General features: G+C 39.8%; 1 pseudogene; it reads left to right on the forward strand.

The window, feature by feature from the left end:
- Positions 1 to 11,567: 11,567 nt before the first annotated feature.
- Positions 11,568 to 11,786, forward strand: LOC148374200 (U2 spliceosomal RNA; annotated as a pseudogene).
- The last annotated feature ends 2,387 nt before the right edge of the window (positions 11,787 to 14,173 follow it).

Genomic DNA, 14,173 nt, shown 5'->3' on the forward strand with positions numbered 1-14,173 from the left:
ACAGATTGCAGTTGTAGGTATCAGCGAACGCAGAGCGCTCATTTCCGCTAGGAGTAATTGGAACTTTGCTTACCGTGTCACCCAGGGACTCGTATCAGTTTTGTCCAAGTTGCATGCTTTTATCCTTTAAAGCTGCATGAGGTATGTTTACCTGCCGTTGTGTACAGAGTGTGTTCCTTTTATGCATTTTCCTCCTTTTAGATATGTGATTGTGACTTTACCTTTCGTGTTTTTTTCAGCGTGTCTTTCAATAAATATAATACTGTCCAGATTGATCCCTGTTTGCTTTTAGGCCCCTGAAGGCTTTCAGTTTTGTTTGGTCTAGGTTAGCCCCATTAGCAGTCAGCTAGCTGCGACACAACACCTAGGCATTCGCCATAAAAACGACCTAATCTTTTCTTAAAACACTTAAAACCTTTTCCACGAATTCACGTGGAAACCAATATGGCGATTGGCTTTCTATGGTGGGTTTCTTCACATGACTTCAGAGCTCAGAAGGTCAAAGATGAGACAGACTGTCTTCAAATTGCATTTTTTGGGAAAATAATCGGGACATACCAATGACATTTATATTTACAGATATTTGTGTATCCTTTTAAAAGTTAATAATATGAACTCTGAATCGAATTTAGCTATACCACTTTGCTTTTAGTATTTACAACCTTCTGATATCTAAAAATAAAGGAAGAAGTAAAATCTTTTAAGTAGGGGAAACAAATGAAACATATATTTTGATCAAAAATACACTTGTGACAGTGAACATTTATACGCAAAATAACTTCAAATTTATATTTTGTATTGAATGAATGCTCAAAAAAAGAAAAAAAAACCCATCATAATCGCACTGAAGTATTTTGTAACCGTTGCTAGGGGCCATAAAACCTGACTAGCAGGTTTGAGCTCCCCAAAAAAATCCCCTGTAATGAAATGTTCTCTTGGAGACCTGAAACAACAAAGAGACAAACACATTTCTAGAAAAATGAGCAATTTGTTCCTTGTCAGAAACCTTAAGAGGCGGATAACATTACCATTGTCGAGTCGCACTATCGACGTAATTTCACCAACGTGATTGTTAGTTCCCTGAGGACAAATATTCTTCAAAAAGACATGATATAAAAAACAAAAGTGTTTAGAGTAGGGTTCCTCTACCCTTCTGAAGCTGAGAGCTACTCCTTTTTCTGAATGGCATGAAGGGCTACCATTTCCAATTACATTTCCAAAATAACAAGTCATGTTATTACTATGTTGTTAGTACTTTTTTAAAAAGTTGTAATGATTAGAAGTCAACCACAAAAACATCGTGAGAGTTAGAAATAAAATTTACTAGAACATCGCAATGACGTATCATTGGTCAATAACTTTCAGAATATGTCCGCAAGCTACCCAGCTTTTCTTAGGGGGCTAGCTGGTACCTGCTGGCACCATGTTGGAAACACTTGGTCTAGATGTTGTTTAATGGTACAGTATATCTATTCCATACGATTAAGTTCCACAATAGGAATTGAAGCGGAAAAATTAAGAAAATAAGTAATGTTTCCATTCGTACAGTGAAATAATTTTTTAGTTCATGTGTGGGGATGGGTTTGTGTGTGCTGCTGTGTGTGTGTGTATTTTGTGTGCCTCTTGTGCCTTGCACAGGGGTCTCCAAACATTTTGAGTCGTTGGTTGCATTGATCTGAAAAATTGCAAAGAGGCTAGGCTGGGAAAAATATAAGTGATTCATATGTATTTTTTTTGTATAATTCCTTAGTTCAGTGGTTAGGACATTCACCTAACACCCGAAAGGTCCCCATCTTGAGACCGGGTTAAAACATATGTTGGCCTGGAGAGGGATGGGCGCCACCAGACTGTAGTTGCCCAAGACACACCATAGGAATGGTGCCCCTACAACCCGTGTGGTTAAAGGATCGAACTAACCATATGCCGATAGAGAGTCTTAAAGTGATTATTAAATACCTTTTTTTTTTTTTTATTAGGGACATATTGTGTAGTGTTCCTTCCCTCAATCATCCAAATATGTAGCAAAATATTCTATGTGTCGGGAGACTCAAGAAATTTTGTCTGAAAGATGACAGATTTGGTTCACATACTTTAGAGCTGTGACATCATCGGATGAAGACAAGACTATCAACAGTGGCGGGTCCTGTTGAAAAACAGTCAGCGATTGAAGAAAACAACGATTGCATAGAGAACATCTCTGCTTTGGGAAATTAGAACATTGATTACCGCGTCACTGGGGCAGTTTTGTGTGGTTCAGGTTAGCAGTGTCCATTATTATGTTCCCGGCTTGATTTGTGCTTGTTGCCATATCCGCTTTTCGTTGTTGGCTCCCAGTAAGCCTGGCTTCTTATTGTGGGTTTTTGGTCAGCCATCCTGGCGTTGTTTGTCCCAATTAGCTCTCTTTAGCATCCAACTAGCCTGTTATGGCCATTCTTTGATGTTAGCTTCTGGTTGGCCTGGCTTATCACTGCATGCTCTTGGTCGGCCAGCATCCAGTTTTCAGTCTTGGTTAGCCATCTTTAGCAGCCGCAAGCCTGCCATGTCCAATGGTTTATTTCAGCTTTTTGTTCAGCATTCTTTTTGGCTAAACAGTTGCCCCGCCCCTTCTCTGCTATTCTGCCTGCGCGTCAATGATGTTGTCTGAGTTGTACGCATACATAAAACAGCTTGACAAACCCACATTATGTTTGCACAAATCTTTTTCATTTTTAAGTTTCTCCAAAAGCCACCCTGTCAACAAAACACTCTGGACCTACAAAAGCAGCAAAAGGAAGAATAAGATGCTTTCTGTTGTCAACAAAATTGGACTTCTTGACCCATTAAACTTGTTCCCTAGCCACATGTGTCTTCTTAGTGGCTCCCTGGCACTTTTTCAAAAATATTTGAAATTGGAAAAAATATATAGTTTCAATAGGACTAAACAGGACACATTTTTAAAGTTTTCCAAGGAATATTGATTGATAACGTATGTGTTTCCTTTCCTATAAGGCTTACATGAAGCTTTTAATTTTTTTGCGGCTCTAGAAATATTTTGTTGTTGTTTTTTTGTCCTATATGGCTTTTACTGTCCAATATTATTTGGATTGCCGACCGAAATGTGAATGGAGTTTTCTGTAACTTCTACATGATGTCATGAAAGTATCATTTAAAGTAAAGCGGATCGTGTCCTTGATTCATTTTTGTGATATGACAGCAAGATTATTCTTAAAATTATGATTTATTAAAAAAAAGTGTATAATTTTAAAGAACAGGAGTTATTTTCTTTAAAAAGAACGTTTATAAAGTACAGTACTTTTATTTGTTGAAATAATACTTGAGCCTATAAAGTGGGCTTTTTCCAAAACAAAATACGAGAGATCTGTATCATTTGTTTAAACAACTGGTCATTTTTTTCATAAACATACCTTTGCCATTTAAATCATAAGTACAACTCATTTGCAATGAACACAGACCGTTTTATCCTCCAAACTTAATACAAAAGATAGAATAGAATATATTGGCTCTTGTTTTAATGCTAATAACACAGGGAGAAAATCCATCATAAAAAATACTATGGCGAAAGTGGGGCTGTGCTTTTGTTTAATGAGAATGACAAACAATGGGCAAGTCATCACTTAAGGACAAATCGTTGGAAAAATGAATGAGGGTATAGGAAGATAATTTAGAAGTGATTCAAGAAGCGTTTGATTGGCAACTAATTGGCGATTACATGTGGACCGCAATGAATTGAAAAGCTGTACGGGACCTCATTGCAGTGCCCTCACTACGTTAATTAATTCACATCCGACCGCTAATTATTTTTTTGGTGAGCTAATTAAACTCAAATGCATCTTCATCCTTTGCGTTCTGTTGAGCTCTCTTCGGGTTTGGGCCTCCCTCGATTTAAAAGCTCATCATTCCCAGACCCAACAGTGGCTTCACGCCTCACTGCTGATGCTATTATTGTGTTGTGTGAGAAGCCCCAAGCTAAATGACGAGCATCTTGCTGCTTGTACCTTTTAAATGGAGGATTGTTAACAGGACGTCAAATACAATCACCGTCACAGCCAATACGTTATTACCTGGTCACTTCTGCCCAACAAATGTGCATTTGCTAAGTACTATTAATCTTCTATGGTTATCTTCCTCTCCCACAACTGAAAATAAAAAAATAACTTTTGCAAATACATAACCTAAAAGGGAGAGTCACAGGTAGAAAGCAATGACGGAGAGGCACAAAATGAAAATTTTAACTCGTCTTTCTGTCGTCCCTGACTATGTTCCCCAAGGAATTTGAAGAAAGTCACACAATTGTGTTTATGAACAGCGAGCAAAGCAAGGGTGAAATTAAATTAAATGATCTGCATTTATATAGCGCTTTTCAAGTCAATGACTTCCCAAAGCGCTTTACTATGTGCTCCACATTTCCCAATAGCGGCCTTGCAGCCATCTAAGGTGCTAACCTGCTTATTGGGGGTATTAGGGGTTCAGTGTCTTACCCAAGGACACTTCGACATGTAACATGGGCGAGCCGAGATTCGAACTGGGATCGCTTAATCCCAAGACGAGCGCTCAACCTCCTGCTCTACTGCTGCCCCTGTGGTAATGATAATGTTTTTGTTTGGTGTTTTAGTAAGTATATCTGTCCGTCTATCCGTCTGTTTGTTTGTCTGTCCACCCAAGAAAAGGATGAAGGAGTTTAGATATTATCATATTTCACAGGCAGTGAGGTAGTTTACACTAGATCTGGAAAATAGCCTCAAAAGATTTACTCAGCACGTTTGGTTTGGATTACCCAGCATTTATTTCCAGGAAAGCATTCCATTCTCCCCTGAATATCAACACCATGTTTTAAAGACAGTCAGGGTTACCTCAGGTGTGAAAACTGTCATAAGAGCTGACTGGGCAGTTGTTTTTTGCTGACTAAGCATCTATCCCAGAAAAAAAAACAAATTAGTTTGGCAGGCAACAACATGTTCAGCCAGGATCACAATCTTTCACAAGTAATCAGGAAGGTGACTCCAGAGGTGAATTACTATGCCAAAAAGGGAAATGCCACCCAAATATGGTTTCACGTCTCAACACTTGTGATGCTCCAATGGCGCACATCCATCGTAGTTGTGTTCCCCATTCACTCTTCCAAGGCGCCATTGTGGAATCCCAAAACTGATGAAGTAGCTCACACAAAATAATAGGAACAAGAAATCATATAGAATTGAAAATCGCATTCCTTAACACATCACCTTAGGTTTATATAGCGCCATCTATCTGCACTTGCTAAAATATAATTTTCCTTTATCATGGGTTTGCATGTGTTTTATTATGTCTTAAACAAGGTATGACGCAAAACACAAAGTACAGTGTGCATAATATAGGCAGGGTTTAGGTTTTCAAAGAAGGTATTTTCTTCACATTGATTTCTTGATCTAAAATAAACTCGAAGAACTGCACTGCAGTTCAACTTTGGCTACTCTCATGTAAATAGATCTTGGGTTAATTTGTTTTTTTATTTACCACTCTTAATTGCCCACATTTTTAGTGTCCATAGGTGCATGAATAAATTACGTGTTTGACTGTGCAGTCTGAAACAAACCGTTACGCTCACATCCATTCAAGCAGAAGAAATAGTGTCATTATTACATTCATTACAACACTTCCTGCCTCATTATACAAGCAATTTAGTCTGCTTATTGATGCACGTGCCTGGTATTAAAACTGCTCTTTCATGTGCTGCTTAAAGCTTTTTCCACATTCTCTCATTAATCAATCATTGTAATTTATGGTTCATTTACAAGACCTTTTTTTTTTTAACATATTTAGTTTTGAATAATGGAATGTTTTTAAGGGGAGATATTTTGGTGAATCCATTCCGTCATTGGAATAGAATGTTGAACTTATATTGACTTTAATTCAGGATGTCAGGCAGGGATTCGGCACACTGAATAAACAGTGCTGTGACATGGCTGCTTGGAATGTGACGAGAAAGACAACAAACTACCAAAATACTGAAAAAGGAAAGAGGAAGAGATGTTGATAGGAGAAAAACATTTAGGGGAAATTAATCTATCCATCTAACCTGGTCCTATCCCTCGAGAGGGGTGACCGGCAGCAAGACAAACATATAAAAAACCAAGAAAAATAAAAAAGGGAAAAAGTAGCAAAAAACACACACAAAAACTTTTAGACCATGGCCAACCCAAATGCCCAAACTGTCATGATTGCCGATTCAGAGCACCTGTGACTGCTCAATTGGCACCAACAGCCCTGAGAGCTGATTGGCTGATGAACTTCTTGTAAACCCCCGGCTTTCAAGAAATCCCTGTCAGATCGTTATGCGAACCGTTGCTCCCAGCTCGGCCAGCTCTCACGTTCAGACTCTGTTCCTGCCCTGTTTTCTCTGTCTGTTACCCGTTGCCAACCTATTTCTGGACCTGACTCTGCCCCGTTCTGCCCTACCGATATCCGACCTGCTTAGCCCCGCTACCTGCCTGACTCCTGTTGCCGACCTTGTTTCTGAACTTGACACCGACCTTGCTCTCCAGTCCGGTTAACGACTTGTGTTTCCTGCCATTCTTCGACCATCCACGTTCGACACGGAAGTGCCTCTTCCGCGTCTCCTGCTACCTGCTACCCTTGTCCATCAACCATCGGATCGTGGAAGCAAGCCCCAATCTCCCTCTTTATTAATAAAAACTTAGCAAACGAGCACTATTGGGTCCTGTGTCTGTTTCTGGTCCGTGACACAAGCATCCAAACAAGTTATGCACCTCGGCACCCAAGTTGGTCATATTTTCGGCCCTCCAGATGAAACGGTATACAAGAAAGCAGCCATGTCACTCAGGTCAGGGTGACACAACACACTCTGTGACACAACACACTCTCAATACAAGTGACAAAAGCTGTGAGGAGGATAAAAGAACCCGGAAGTGAGACGAGGAAAGACAACCATTCATATGCTCACTCATATGTTCACTCATGCTAGAGTGTATGAATGCTCACCGATTAACCTGCAAAGCATGTTTTTGGAATGTAGTAGAAAACCAGACATGTAAACCCCGCACAGGAAGGCTAGTCGTTGTATTTGAACCGATGAACTCTGCCGCGGCCGTGCTAACCATTCAGTCCTGGCATATTAAAAGCTTTTGTTAATTTAGCATTTCCTTCCATGTTTGAACATGTTTGAGTGATTGCATTGATTTTATGAATTAGGTCTGTTAATATACATGGCAGTGTAGACGTTTTTGTTTGTTTGTTTTTATAATGGTGACAGCGTTTTAGCTATATTAATGAGAAATCACATTATTTCCTATGTTCAAAATGAGATTAGAATGAATTTGGATCCTGTAACACAATTTTTTTTCAAGTTCACAAATTCTTGTAAATTTGCTCCCCTCAAATAAAAAATAAGTAATCTGTCATATTAACTGTTTGTTACAGTCGTACAACTGTTGGGACTCGGGTTTAACAAGGGAACGCGTTCCTGGAACGCACTTACTTTTCTGGGTAACAATTACTGTAACACATTGTTAAAAACATTTTGTAACTCAACTATCGTTACAAAATGGGTTAGGCTTACTCCGCTACATATTAAAATCAGATCATGAAGTCCAATTTTCTCTAGTTGCTATGTGCACCTACTTTGCTTGACATATGATCATACTCAAATCTCTCAGCAATGATTAAAAATGGTAAACAAAGTTTAAGTAAATACACATATGGTGGCGCAGTCTCAAGCACGCACGAGGATGCTGAATTTCTCCTCTTGGAGATTTTCTTCCTTACATATGTACTTGCATGTAAACTGTATTTACATCTATCAAAAAAAACTGTATTTACAACTATCAAATAATTATAAAATCAGGTACTTAGTATGTATGTGAATATTTGGTTGTGTGTCACCAGAAGCAAATGTTAGGTAGCGCGTGGGGAGGAAGCGTGGCTTATATAAGAACAACGAAATAGAGCAAACGTGAGCACAGAATTTACGGTAAAAGTGTGAATTTTGGTGTATTTATTTGTAAAGCTATATTTTCAATACACCACGCCTAGAGAAAAAAAAATGGACGGTACCTTGAATGGAAGGATATTTCAAGTGGTTTGAAACCAAATATGGGAGGCGTTCACCGCTTAAACAGGTTGGTGTACACATTTTCTTTATTTATGTTATTATGTGACTATTTTAAAGCATTTTTATAGGGTTGTCTACAATGGGTATATACACGATAATTTCAGAGTAATGCGGTACTTTTGGTTGTCAGTAATCTGTAGGTAACAAAACAACTTGTTAATTTATGTAACTAGTAACTGTAACCAATTACTGTTTTTCAACACTGCATATTGACGTTAAGCTTCTTCAACTTAGACATGATTTTATGAGATGGTTTTATGACCAAATCAAAGAATGTTCTGGCTCAGGAAACCCACCCTGACTTTCCTGTGCATGATCCATATTTATACGCCCCAAAATAGGAGATTTATTGAAGTCTGAGACCTCTCCAGGATCAACAGATTCTCCACGGCAAGCAGGTAAATCTCCTGCCCTAGTTCAAAAGCGCTTCTCTGAGTGCAAGAAGTTGATAAATATAGAAGTGGATAAATAACATAGCTGCAATGTGACGTCATTGGCGAATAATGACTCACTCACCAGTTTTCAAACTTTGCTGAGGCAAACTAGGCTAATCCTCTGTAATCCATTACTTGAAACTGGATGCCGTGGCAAGCAGGTGAATGTGCTGATCATCTCAAGCAAATGATAACCCCCAACTCCAAAGAATGGCTTCCCATGTTGCACGTGTGTGTGTGAGGGACGTGGGCATGCTGCCAGTGCTTTTTGCGGGATTTCACAAATCGGCTTTGTGTCAAAAAGTTGAGCAAGAGGCAGTTGGGGAACGAGCGGCACAGACGAGCTTCATTTTCTCTTTTTTTTTTTCCTCGTTTCATTCTCCTTGTCGCGCGAAAGAGCCCGTCATTTCTCCCTGTGCTTCAATCGTTTGCTTTTTTCTTCAATTGCGCTGCAAGCACCTTTTCTTCCTTGACCTTTAAATGACCTTCTCGTCCCTCCGCTCGTCGCTCGACCTGTTTTCCTTGGCACAAGCGAGGATGCGAGCCATCTCGGACCGGATGATGGAGTTACTGCGGTTGTGCCTGCAGTCGCATGCGCACCCACACAAACACGCAGTGGCACAGAGCATACACATGCCATAAAGGCTTAGCTTGGGTGGGGGGCTGATACCGCATGAGGATGAAATGGAGCCAGATAGCTAATAATGACAGAGAGCTCCCAACTAGAAGCGGTAGGATTATCCTCTATTGACGGCTAATGGAAAGCATAACTCAATAGACATGTTAAGATGCTTGGAGATTTCGCAATCTTTTGGACACTGATATATCTTGTTTATCACAAAATGTCTGCACACAAAAAAGGATGGTTAATCTCTTGACTTATTTATAGAAAATATCCATGGAAAATCTAGGACCTTCATTCGACTTTTTTGCTTTGGAATAAAACAGATACCTCTATTTTTATTAGAGAACTTAGTAATACATTATTTTAACTTGAAGATCCCCTAACCATTCAGGTTGCCGGGGCACAACTGAGGACGCAACTATGAGCAGCTTTCTCCACTGCTGACGTTTCCTGGCCTGTTTTGGGTTGTGGCAAAGTTAACACCAACCTATTCCGGGATGTTGTCACCCCAGTTCTCTTTCGGTTCTCCTCTCCTCCTGCCCTCTTGGACTGTGCCCTGGAAAATGATCTTTGCAAGTCCTGATGACCTTGTGATGTGACCATACCCCTGCAGTTTTCATCTGCACTCAGTAATAGCAGTTCTTCAGAGGGACCAATGTGCCCTATGATGGGTGATGCAAACTGTTTTGTTTATCACTCAGGTTATGTGGCTGATGCCTAGAAGTTTCCTGTAACATAACATCTCCATGTTCTGGATTTTCTGTCCCAGAATTTTCTGTGAGAGTCAGCAAGCGTAGGAAGATTTCACTGCTATGTTCTTGTCCCCCTAGATGGGTCAAAGTCTGGCAACTGCGGCTTTGGCTTGAGCTATCCTGACCATGAGTTTTGGTTCTGACCCTTCTTCTGATATGACAGCTCCAAGATTTTAAAATTTAATGACTGTTTTAAGCTCTGTGTGGTTGATGGTGATATTTGTGGTTATACTTTGGGGCTGTTGATCACTAATTTTTGTCTTTGCTTATTTCCATTCCATACTGGTTTGATGCTTTGTCCAGGCAATTGACTAGACCTCTGAATTCTTGTACTTCTCCTGCCAGTCCAGTAATATCATCATATTAAAATTATGCAGATGACAAACGTTTCCCGCCCATATTGAGGATTTTCCCATCCTTTTGCAACATTTTTGTTCTTTTGGTGTTTAATGGCCTGGTTTTTAAATGTTTTATTGATAGTTTGTTAGTTTATTACTGTTATTAGTTCATATGTTGGCATACGCTTTAGGGGTCCTCTTTTATAATTGTATTGTCTTTTAATCTTTGGGTAACACTGGGACACAATGACAATTACAATTACATTTAAAATTGTCTTTTTTGTCATTGAAAACAACGTATTTGAACAATGTTTATAACAAGATTAGACATGGCAATCCAGGATAAACAAGTTATAAAGACTCATAAGAGAAAAATAAGATAAAAATAATGCCTGTTCTTAGAGAATGGCCTAAGTTGTAGTTGCATCAGAACAATAGTGCAATGCAAACGTAGTGGAATGACATAAAACAGCAACATAATTCTAAAATTTTTCGAGAAACAAGACATAAATACCCATTTTTTCTATATCAAGGCAAGATAGATATATTTTTTTGTTTTGTGCACTTGTTTGAGGTGGTGGTGGCCCTTGGGTAGAAACACCCTCTGTACCTGTCAGTCTGTGTTTTGAGGCATTGTTTTTCAACCAGTGTACCGGGGCACACTAGTGTGCCGTGAGACCTTGTCTGGTGTGCTGCTGGAATTTGCCCAATTTTATCTTTCCCCAAAAAATCGGGCCATTTTTCATTATTTTTGCTATCTTCAGACAAGGAACTGTAACAGTCATCCATATCAGTAGGTAGCAGTAGATTTGTATATTCTTTTTATATACTGATTATCTGTTCATGAGGTAGCACAGTACATTTAATAACTTAATTTGTTTAACAAAGCGGTTTAAGATTGCACTGTAAAAAATAAAGACATAAATAAAGCACATCATTCTTTTATATTTTGAGTACTATTTTTTTTCTTTTTATATAATCCGTCACGAATGGCAGCCACTCCAGCAGCTCCCGTGTTATTTTCGATTGTTCTCGATTGTTCTCAGCTCAGGGATGCTGCTGGAAATGTGAATTTCCCTTCGGGGCGCCGTCACGAATGGCAGCCACTCCAGCAGCTCCCGTGTTATTTTCGATTGTTCTCGATTGTTCTCAGCTCAGGGATGCTGCTGGAAATGTGAATTTCCCTTCGGGGATGAACAAAGTATCTATCTATCTATCTATCTATCTATCTATAATAATTATCTGCTTATGAGGTAGTACAGTGAAATATTTGACTTCATTTTCAAACATTTTCTACGGACGGTGTTCCTCTGAACTTTTTTTTTTATAAATAAAAGTGTACCTTGGTTCAAAAAGGGTTGAAAAACACTATTTTAGGGACCTGTAGCACCTACCAGAGGGCAGCAGAACAAAGTGGTTGTGGCCAAACTATCTTTGATTTTTGCATTTCGGAGATGGAATATGAGCTTGCTCTGTCCACTCCACGCATCGGCCCGGTATTGCAGTACCTCCGGGAACGGTGCATTCGCAATGATCGCAGCAAGGCTTTAGGGCTAGGACCTTAGCTTGGCCTTTTGGCTGAGAGTAAGTGTCCCGGCTCCTAGGCTTTGTAGCGTATTATGAACTGACCGATAACGGATAATGGATAATGAATAACGAAGATAGATCAATAACCCTTAAAAACCCCAAAACCCCCCTTTATTATATAAGTGTCAAGGGTCATTTTATATCATCTTTAAAATACTTGCCTGAATGAAGGGTCTTGAATCCATGACTCAAGCTGCTCTGCAGGAGGGTCAAAGAGGGGTTCTTCTTTAGTCTTCGCTGAATATCATTTTTTTCCAGACACAGTGAAAATAATTGCTTTTTCAGACAAGAGTAACCAAGCAAATTGAACCCCCCCCCAAAAGAAAAATGAAAATGCGCAAAGTGGAGTCTCACCATCGTTCACCATCATTTTAGCCTCCAAGGGGCAAATTTACCTCAAGATGACATCCTTACTGACTGAGATTATACAAATGTAACGAAATAGCAACAATAGATTTACATGAAAGAAAACAAAACGCAGAATTGTAGTTGAATGAATGGTCTTTGTTCGCAATACACAAAAGTACAAGAAATTGAAAGGTTTTTACTTTCAGCAAAGTAAAGCGATTTAGAGAACAGCTGGCTAACTGCACACTGCCATTAGGTAACCTTGAAATGACCCAGGTCTCCATGAGGATTAAAATACAACCAGAATACAGTGTTTTCCAACGAGTTGTAGCTACAGGACATATGTTTCGTTGGTAACGGGTCTGGCATTGGTGAGATACAGGCTCAGCTAGGGTGGCTTAAGAGTCGTGAGCCTAGCCATAGCAGTAGGTCAGAGCTGCACCTTGTTATTGTGGTTTCTCCTGACACCGCCTTGGTTGTTTCCTGGACCCAATGTCTTTAGACAGAGGACCCGCTGGTGATCACCATTTCTCCGATGTATTGATTAATTCATTTTCAATGTAACAAGACGCTAAAAGCTCGTGGGCGCCATGCTTCTCAGTTTGTTTCAGATGGACACAGTGACCTGTGCGCCCGCTCCACTGTTTGACAGACAGTGTACACCAGCCTGTCACACCCAACCACACAAAAAAAGCCCTCCCTAACATGTCCCCTTAAAGCATTTGCTGGGTGCTGTCTGCTCAGAACCCAATGCTTGATTCCTTAATATCAATGACAATAAAGACAATTAACTTCAATTAAAATTCCACGAAGCGGTGAACCAATAATGCAATGCAATAACCGAAACCCAGAGTGGCTAGGGGTCTCTATACTCCTACTAAGGTTTGCTCTGACTCTTCAACTTAGACTTACTTCCCCCTGCTTATTTATGTTGCTGAAAATTTGAAAAAACTCCCCTCACTGTACAACAACCCATATTACAACCCCTTCCCGACTCATTGGCACAGAAAGGATGCAATCAAGGAGGAACTTAAAACATACAGATGCCATCAAACTGATTCTCACTTTACTGCCATCATGGTACATGTCATCTCCATCGCTTTCCCTCATGGAGATTTCTCTCTCATACCAAACGTCCTCCTGTGGCCTTTTTGAGTTCCCAAGACTCGGTCTTTCCCTACCCCCCACTCATCTCCGCCCTGAACTAATCTACTGTGAGTGACAGTGGGAGAGTACAGGAGTGATGAGCAACTAAGCGAGTGAAAGGGAGTGACACGGAGCAAGGAAAAAACTCCGCTCCCTCGAGTGAAAACAGAGTCGGAGTGACAGGCGTGTCGTGGGGTGGCGTGGCGTGCGCTCAAATTTAGCAGACATTTATATGAGCAGATGGGGAAATGAGTTGAGAAATTGCGGGACTGGGCAAAGAAGGAAGGCAAGGTATAAAGAGGTGAAGGCCTTTGAAGAGGAAGCAGAGATGATGGCTTCCAGGGAAACATTTCCGTTTGTGATGTAGTGTGACTGATGTGCACCTGGAAGCACAGACTCTTAAGTTGAGGGTTGCTGTAGTGAACCTGCAGTGAAGGCAGGGCAAATTACAACTTGATTCAATAGAGGGAAACCAATTTAATGATTTTAAAGGGATAGTGTATACTATTTGATCACTTGCTGCCGCTGTACTGTGTAGTGAAATTAAAAACAAGCGCTAAAAAGAACGGGAAAAAATACACACTACGAAGACCCAAATAGGCCTTCTTATTTTACATTCCCACCCTTTTGTGAATGAAAAAAAAAGTAAAAACCGAAAAAAAGAAAATATTAAAGAAACAGGTAAAACAGAGTGAGAAAAAGAGAAAGAAGCAATAAGAAAGGAAAAATAGAAAAGTGGGAAATACAGAAAGAAATGAAAAAGGAAATAGAACATATGAAATAAAAAGAAGAGAAAGATTAAAAATAGAAAACCCAAAAAAAGGAAAGAGAAGAAA

The sequence above is a fragment of the Urocampus carinirostris genome, chromosome 1 (genome assembly GCF_059441175.1).
Source record: "Urocampus carinirostris isolate Australia breed hairy pipefish chromosome 1, RoL_Ucar_1.0, whole genome shotgun sequence".
Lineage (NCBI taxonomy): Eukaryota > Metazoa > Chordata > Actinopteri > Syngnathiformes > Syngnathidae > Urocampus > Urocampus carinirostris.